General features: G+C 35.2%; 1 long non-coding RNA gene across 1 annotated transcript; it reads right to left on the bottom strand.

Annotated features, from left to right (window-relative positions):
- Positions 1–2,648: 2,648 nt before the first annotated feature.
- On the bottom strand, positions 2,649–3,540 carry LOC113361304. Its single transcript, XR_003365057.1, has 3 exons — positions 3,508–3,540; positions 3,324–3,406; positions 2,649–2,695 (listed from the first exon to the last, which is right to left on the bottom strand). It is a non-coding gene; the product is annotated as an uncharacterized LOC113361304 (long non-coding RNA).
- Positions 3,541–8,553: the final 5,013 nt, after the last annotated feature.

Below are 8,553 nucleotides of genomic sequence, written 5' to 3'. Positions count from 1 at the left end.
CAGTACTAATAGAAAGAAAGATTGAAAGAACACAAAGAAAATAATATAAGATACTGCTAACTTCTTCTTCTTAATTGCTTTGAAGGAAAAACTTGTTACAATCCAATTAATAGACTGCTCTCTCTCTCGTTTTTCCTCCCTATCTTGTCTAGAATTCTCCTCCTATTTATTGGAGTTTAAACTTGCTTGAAACAAAATAAAACTATGAGTTTTTAGAATTCATCTAAACTAGGAATCCTATCTAAGTTAGGAAACCTCAAAAACTTGTTGATCAAACAAAAATTGTCGACCAACTTCTAGTATCTTCTAGATACTCTCTAGCTTTAGCACGGCTCTACTATTGCTATGATACTCCTGTATCACTTACGGTTGGGGAAAATAATATCCAATTTTTTTTTGGGAAACTAAAGCTACGGTTAGGAACCGTAAACAAAATCAGGGTCACCTATAGTTGAGAAATATATGAAGTATAACTACAAGGGACAAAATTTTCCTGAAAAATTTCATCCACAGTGGGGAGTTCATATTTCGAAGCCTATAGTTGGTTTACGGTTGAGAGTTCATATTTTCCCAATTGTAGTTGAATTACAGTCAGGGAATATTGATTTTCCAACCGTATGCAGCCCTGAAATTAATTTTGAATTATTAATTTGATCCAATCCAATCCAATCTATCCATGCAATCAAAACCAAAAAAATAAAATAAAAAAAGATTTTCGACTTTTACCTGATTGAAGTTATACGGTGTAAAGAGTGGTTTTTCAAAACTGATTTCCAAATTTCTAATTTGATCAAATTAGAGCTGGCAAACGGGCGGGCCGGGGCGGGCTTGTGATCAACCCGCGGGTTACGGGTTAATACAAGCCTAAGCTTGCGGGTTGAAATTCTTCACGGGTGGTCATTTCTCCAACCCGCGCCCGTCCCGGGTAAAGCTTGCGGGTTCACGGGAGCTCACGGGTTAGCTGGTTTATGTTGAGTCAACTCGCCAGAAATCGATTTCTGGGCTATTTCCGGGCCTTCCGGCCATATTCAGGCCACATTCAAAAACTCAAAATTGCAAAACTAAACTAATTTTGCATTTAAAGGATTAAAAGAACACAAATTACAAATACTAGTCATTAGTAGTTTAAATACTTTAGTTACAGTACTTCATCAGTTCATGTCATGATGATATTTTCCACAAAGAAAAAAATCCTCCGAGACTGTAGCAATACCATTGTTTGTAATTTGTATCACCAAGTGCGACAATAAAGATATTAACAACCACTTCCTGCACAAAATATATATTGTGTGGTTAATCAAAAAAAGTGTTAATTGTCCAAAAAAAACATCTCCAATCTCTTTTCTATGCAATATTTCGATCTAGGATCTAACACAACTGCCATAGCCAATATAGGACTCAACTCCTTCCAATAACTATAAAATTTTGCTTGTATCTCTTTTACCATGTTCCTAATGAATTCAATATCATTTCTACTTTCTTTCTTTAGTAACACCTGAACTTGACAAATTCTTTCAAAATACAGATTGGAAGTAGGATACTTACTACCAGAAAATATCTTTGTGAGATCATGAAACACCTTGAGAAACTTTGTGACTACTTCAATTTGTTCCCATTCTTCATCAGTTGGACAGTCTTCATAGTCTGAATCTACCAACTTCAAATGAGAGAAAACTGGCTTATACATGATACAACTATCTAACATAAGATAAGTTGAATTCCACCTGTGTAAAACAAACATTCAGTGAGTATATAATAAACATTAATACAATTATCTAACTTTATAAGTTATAACAAGTGGAATCCCACCTTGTCTTTACGTCTTGACGAATACCCCTTTTTATTCCAGACATTCCTAAAGTATTAACAATGTCCAAGAACTTTTGTTTTCTTACTTGGGACTTTTTAAGGGACTTCACTGACGCTCTTATCTTAAGCACGGCTGGATCAATCTTCTTAAGTCCTTCTTTTACAATAAGAGCTAAGATATGAGCACAACAACGCACATGAAAGAATTTTCCATCGTTCAACAAGATCTTCTTTGCAACAAGTCTACTCTTCATAATTCCAGCACAAGCTCCGTTATTTGCAGCATTATCCAAGGTGATGTTGGATACCTTGTCTTCAATTCCCCAATCTTCTATCATAGCAAATAACTTAGCAGAAAGGTGTTCACCTGTTTTGAGGTAGTAGAAAGGAGAAAAGTTATCATGAATTTATATTGAAGAATAAGATAAAGAAATAACAGTAAGTGCTTTACCTGTATGAGGTGGTGGAAGAGGACAGAAATTCAGAAGCTTCTTTTGCAACACCCAATCTTGATCAAGATAGTACGCAGTTAAGCTTATATATCCAGTAGTTGTTACAGAAGTCCACATGTCTGATGTTAGACATATCCTACCTGTAAGGGTGAGACATACACATTAGCACATCATATTAATTACTCATACATAAAAGTATAAACAAAACATATGGGTCATTAGGATTTGAAACTTTGAATCATACCTGGAGCAAGTTTCAATCTGTTGCGAATAATTTCTTTTTGTGCTTTATGTTTCTTTACTACATCGGCTTTCCCAGTATTCCTTGATATTGGTTTAGCATCCTCACCATCACTACTCATAACATCATTATAATGGTCTTGTAACTCTTGTTCTTGTACACTTGACATACTGGACACATCAGAGAGAGTAACCTAAAAACAATAGCACAATTGACAGTCACAGACTCATAGTAACATTATCAGTTTATCACAATTCACAGTTTTACACACAAATGGAGAGCATAATACCATACACATTATTATCTTGAATAAGATGATATCCAGCTTTAACAACCAAAACCCAGTCATGACTTGGAATGTTGGATACTCAACAAAGAAACATCAAGGAAGGAAGTTCACATAATAAACCCCCACTTTGTTCTTTCAAGGTAGGAGGTAGCACACTAGAACTAGTCAGTAGTCACTACTCACTACTCACTAGGTCTTGCCAAACATAACATACAAAATTACAAATATACAAATACAATCATTGGAGAATGGAGAATTGAGATGAATGAAAATGTAAAGAAAGAACCAACTGTAATTGTGTCTGTAACACACTGTATCCATTCTCTAATTAAAATAAAATATGCACAATCACATATTCACATATTCATATTCACATACATAACCAACTGTAATTGAGCTAATAAAAACATCCATCCAAGATTCCTAATAAAACATACACAATCACATATTCACAATCACATACATAAGCAAATCCCTAATAAAACCATAGAAAATATTAAATTCAAACCAATCTTTAATCAAGATGTTATACCTGAAGATCTTTGAGAAATTACTGCACCTGGAGGCTGGAGGTCTTCCACACAATATTAAAAAGAAGGGAACTTCAATTGAAACCTTAACAGAGAAATTGAAGAAAGGAGTTACTGGACAATCTATCAAGAAATTAACCTCTAACAATTCAAATAGAATCAAAGTGATGGAGAAATTCAAATTACCTGAAGATTAATTTGCACCTGAAGGACTTCTACATTCAAAAAAAAAAAAAAAAAAAAAATTAAATTCAAACCCTAACATCCAAAAAATTGAAAACAAAACAAAAAGAAATTAACTTTCGAAAACCATAACATTACCTGATGAGTGATGAGAATTGAAATCAAAAATAGGGTTTTGAAGATACGAAGAGAAATAGGGTATGAGAAAAGGGGTTTCCCTCTTTCACTTTCAGACTTTCTCCCACACCCACAGTCCCGCTTGCTTACACAGAGAATACTCAAGAGTCAAATGACTCAAATCCTTCAAGATCGAAGTAGTAGCAGACGGAGAAGACGAAAGAACTTTCAACTTTGTCTGTGAACTTTGCCGCTAGGAAGTGCTGCGGACGGAGAAGAAAAGACGAAGTAGGGTTTTTTTGTTTTTATACCATGGCAGATGAGCGAGACACGTATAGTATTAGTGACACCCGGCAAAAACGAAGTGCGGGTTAACGGGTTAACCCGTGATTGTACGGTCCGGGCCGGGTTAACCCGTTTTTTGACGGGTCACCATTTCTCCAACCCTAACCCGACTTGTTTAGAAACCAGCCGGTCCGGGTTCGGGTTTTCACGGTCCGGGCACGGGTTAACCCGCGGGTTTCAACTTGTTTGCCAGCTCTAGATCAAATCTTTATCATCACGATGGAGAATAAGAAGAAATGAAGAAAAGATGAAGAAGAAAAGATGGATTAGAATTAGATTGTAATTAGGTTTTTGTTTGGTTTTTATTTAGATTTAAGTTGTTATTAAAAGGCATTTTTGAACTTTTGTTGTTATAGCTTACTTCACCCCTTATTCCCGTTTAGGACATTTGCATCCATCAGAGCCCTCAAATTTTATCTTTGGAGCCCCTATAATAGCCCGGCTAATTTGGGACCTATGCACTTTATTTGGGGAATATCGCCAGAAGATAAAAACGGGACATTTTGAAGTAAAATAAAAAAAATTCTTAAACATTTATCTTCGTTAATGGCTAATTTATTCTTGATTGATTAGTATTAAGCAATCGTTTTACTTGTTAATTAGATGTGTTAGATGTGAAATCAACTAATGTTAATCAAGCTTCAAACATGAAACAAATGATAAAAATTGAATTTTTGTAAGAACAACAACCCAGAATCGGTAGATAAAATGACACACGTAAACTGATTATGGGTTGCCGTTCTTCCTCTCCAAGAACACCCAAGAATCAATAGATGTAGACAAACATAAAAGCCGATTTACGAAATCTGTAAATGAATAAGCTTATATAAACCGATTGTCACATTTTCATAAAGAAAATTTTCATTCATACTCATTCATTTCAAATCAATCTAACTCATTTTCGTATACATCACGGATACACTTAGCACGTGCCGCATGGTCTAATGGACGAGTTATAGTCTCTTGAAGATTCACACATAGATCTACCCGCTTGTTTATGATTTTTCTAGTTGTTATCTTGCTTATTTATCAACTCAGGAAGCTCTTTCTATAAAATAATAATCAAATCTTTGGGATTATGAGCAATTTCATCAAAGGCAACCTTACATCTGTATTTCCAAATACGCGAAAGAATATAGGCATATCTATCTCAATGATTCTTATCATTCAATCGTTGCAAACACCAATCTTTAAAACTGAAATTAGCAGCACTGTATAAAATTGGAGATAAAAACAAACCTTTCCATATATATAGCTTTTGAGAAAATACAACAATTAAAAATATGATCAGCATTTTCACTCACCATGTTATTACACAAAGAACATTGAACTTCAATATGGATACTACTAGAGTCGCGTGTCCTTATCTTTTAAAGGGATATAAAGACAAGAATGCAAACCATAGTGGTTGCTCAGTTGCTCTAACATATCCTGGTATCTCGCAAGTAGAAAAAAAAAATAGCGTGAAAAGAAAATGGGTTTCAATAGGATCAACCGATCAAATACGGTAAGTACCCCAGGAAAACAACTCCTTAGCCGCCAAGTAGGTAAGGTTAATTGCACGTAAAATGACGCATATTTCTTAATTTGACATATCTGCCTCGCAGATTTTACCGATTGATAATTTGATTGTTGACTATCTAAAGGCCGATGAAATCGACTCCTGGCCAAGTTATGCATTAACAACACCACCTAAATTTGCCAAGCAAACTTCATAACCAACCCTTCAAAACAGGCTCCCAAAAATTAAATGAAAATTTAACATCTTTGTCGACATGATAAAACCCCATGTTACCTCATACTCTATTAAGGGAGTTTTCTTGGTTTCTTATCTGTTATTTGTTTCTCGAATAACGGCAAATATGTACTAACCAGTAACCATTCACTATCAGTGCGGGACTCAGCTTCTTCATGTCAATTTTTTGCTTATTTATCGAGTATTCTTTTCTCTTACAAGTATTTCCTAAAAAGGTTGACTGCTTTGACTGACCGACTCCAAATCTACCAGGACTACTTATCAGATAGATTGTTCTTCTTGTTATGAGTGTATTTTTTTCTCCTCGAGCAACTGACTATTGTTGTATTTTTTGCTCCTACTTTTCTCTCCTTATTGAAAACTGTGGGGTTTGTTTCTCCTAGACCCATTTTGTTGTTTCCTTTAAGCACTTGGACCATGAGTGTTTCACTGGAACTGTTTCTTTGAGTGTTTGTTTTCTCATTCATTCTACCCGAACCCGACGTAATTTCTTCTTTTTAGGTTAATCCAACTTACGATATTTCTTCTTCTTCAGGTCACTACGTTGAGTCCGATAATCAAGTTTATATGAATATTTTTATACGTTGATGTCACTGTAATACAGTAGTAAAATCGTTGGACCTGAATTGAAATCTTGTCAGCATCAAATTCTTTACTGATAAATAAAACAGTAACAAAAAATGTTCACGCAATTTTTAGAGCCTATCCTAATGGCGTGAATAGTGAGTCCCCCAGTTATAGGTTGTCCTCATTGGCAACCTTTTTTTTTTTGCGTAGTCTTGATGCTTCATTTTACGCATATGATTATACGAGTGATTTACTCTAATACAATTAACAACAAGTGGATAATCAGAATAAGTAACATTTAGCTTAATTATTGTGCAAGTCAGAGTATAAGTAAATTAAGGAGGGAACATCAGCCTTAAATTACTCTTTATGGTTTTGATGATATACAGACCAGATAGAACCACCCAGTTTATCGCACGTGTGGTCTTTTGTCGGCTTAGGACCCATTTTTATGTCTTTGTCCTTTCTTAATTGGCACTCCACACTAGACTAAGGGGTGGTGTTTGACCGGAAACTATTACTCCCTCCGTCCCACTAATAAGTGACCTAGTTATTTTTAGATTTTGTCCCACCATTAAGTGACCTCTATCACTAAACAATGAGATATTTCTAAAATTATCCTTCAATTGATTATAAGAAATATAAGAAATATGCATAATTTGATAGTCATGTTTATATTCGTTACATAGGTGTTTTAAAATGCTATTCAATGGTACGAAGTTTGCGAACATCCGTGGTGTAGTTTGAGAGATAAACCATTTCAAAATTTCACTATTTATTATCCATAAGGGTATAACTGTAAAAAATGCTTAAAAATACTTTTCTCCTTACTTGCCTTAAAAATTGTGCAAACTTGAACTAGGTCACTTAATAGTGGGACGGAGGAAATATTTCCTAAGAATCATGAAAAGTAAGCTGTTTAGCTTGAGTTATGTGTGCTTCTTTCTCAGTTTTGTTTTAGAGAAGAAATATAACTCGGAGGAAGGCGTTTTTATTTATAGCCGCAATGGTTAGGTAATTCCAAAAAAGTTGATTTTAGTAAACAAATAATTTAGAGGAGGATCCTTCACATAGTTATTTTCACGATATCTTATATTTTTTGATATTAATTTTCGGGAATATGTTTTTCTTACGAAACTCTGTCCTCCAAATTTCTATGTTCGTGTGAAAAAACTAGTGCATTCCTGAATCTAATAAAAGTTAGGTTGTATTGTGTCATAAATCTCGCATACTTGGTTGGGGTGGTCCTAAATGCAAGCCAACATGCTCCATTATGCAAGCAAAAAACTCATGGAGGTGACAGACAAGTTGCTTCCACATAGTCACCACATATTCCCTAATTAGAAACCCAAGAAGAATAGAACACGCGACATTGGGGAGGGAACTAGACACACACATACTTCTAATATAAGTCATGACTTCTCTTTTCAAAAACCAAATTCAAAGTTCCATAATTCTACTTGGAATTCTACTACTAAACCCAAGAAGAATTTTCCTAGGGTTTTGTATTAACAAGTTCCTCCACACTATTTGGATTTTGGACCCCATGGAGGAAGACAAATTCTTAGTCTTAATTTAGTGTTTTCGAGGGAACTATGGGGATTTTTGTTTTTAAAAAAATGGTACCACAAGTTTATGTTCGTGGGATTTTGAAGAATGGGATACTTGAAAGCATGTTGGTCTTTTTTAGATGTCATTAGAAAAATACGGGGGACCAACCTTGTTTCTGATAAACTAATATTGTTTCTTTGTCATCAATAGCACTAGTAGTGTATTGAGTTTACTAGTTACTTGTAAGAGTAGTAGTGTGTATCAAGTATCAAAATGTTATCATTATCGACACACAACACATCAAAAATGCAATAAGGAGGCTTCACTCTACCTTATGATGATGACTAGAATTATAACAATGTCTCTGGAGGTGTAAAACTTGACCACAGGTTTCGAAACCACCGGCGGCACAAGCCTCGAGAAGAGGACTAGGCCAGTTTGGTTGGCAATGTGAGCATAGGCTAAGCCGCAGGTAGAGCCAGGCAGTTCGCTAAAGGGATGCAAAGCCCAATATATCTTGTAACTTTTAGGTTTGGGAGTCAGTTGGGCAGGATGTGCAACTGTACCCCCATACTATACACTGATTCCGCCCTTGCTCAGCTGATAAGGCGCATTCCTTTAGCCATTGCCCACAACAAGGTAGGGATAACTTATTACAGACCTTAGATCGGTATAGTACTTATGGTCTCTACAATTAAAATTAGTCAGGAATG

The sequence above is a fragment of the Papaver somniferum genome, chromosome 3, assembly GCF_003573695.1.
Source record: "Papaver somniferum cultivar HN1 chromosome 3, ASM357369v1, whole genome shotgun sequence".
Lineage (NCBI taxonomy): Eukaryota > Viridiplantae > Streptophyta > Magnoliopsida > Ranunculales > Papaveraceae > Papaver > Papaver somniferum.
This window is presented reverse-complemented; position numbering and strand designations above follow the sequence as displayed.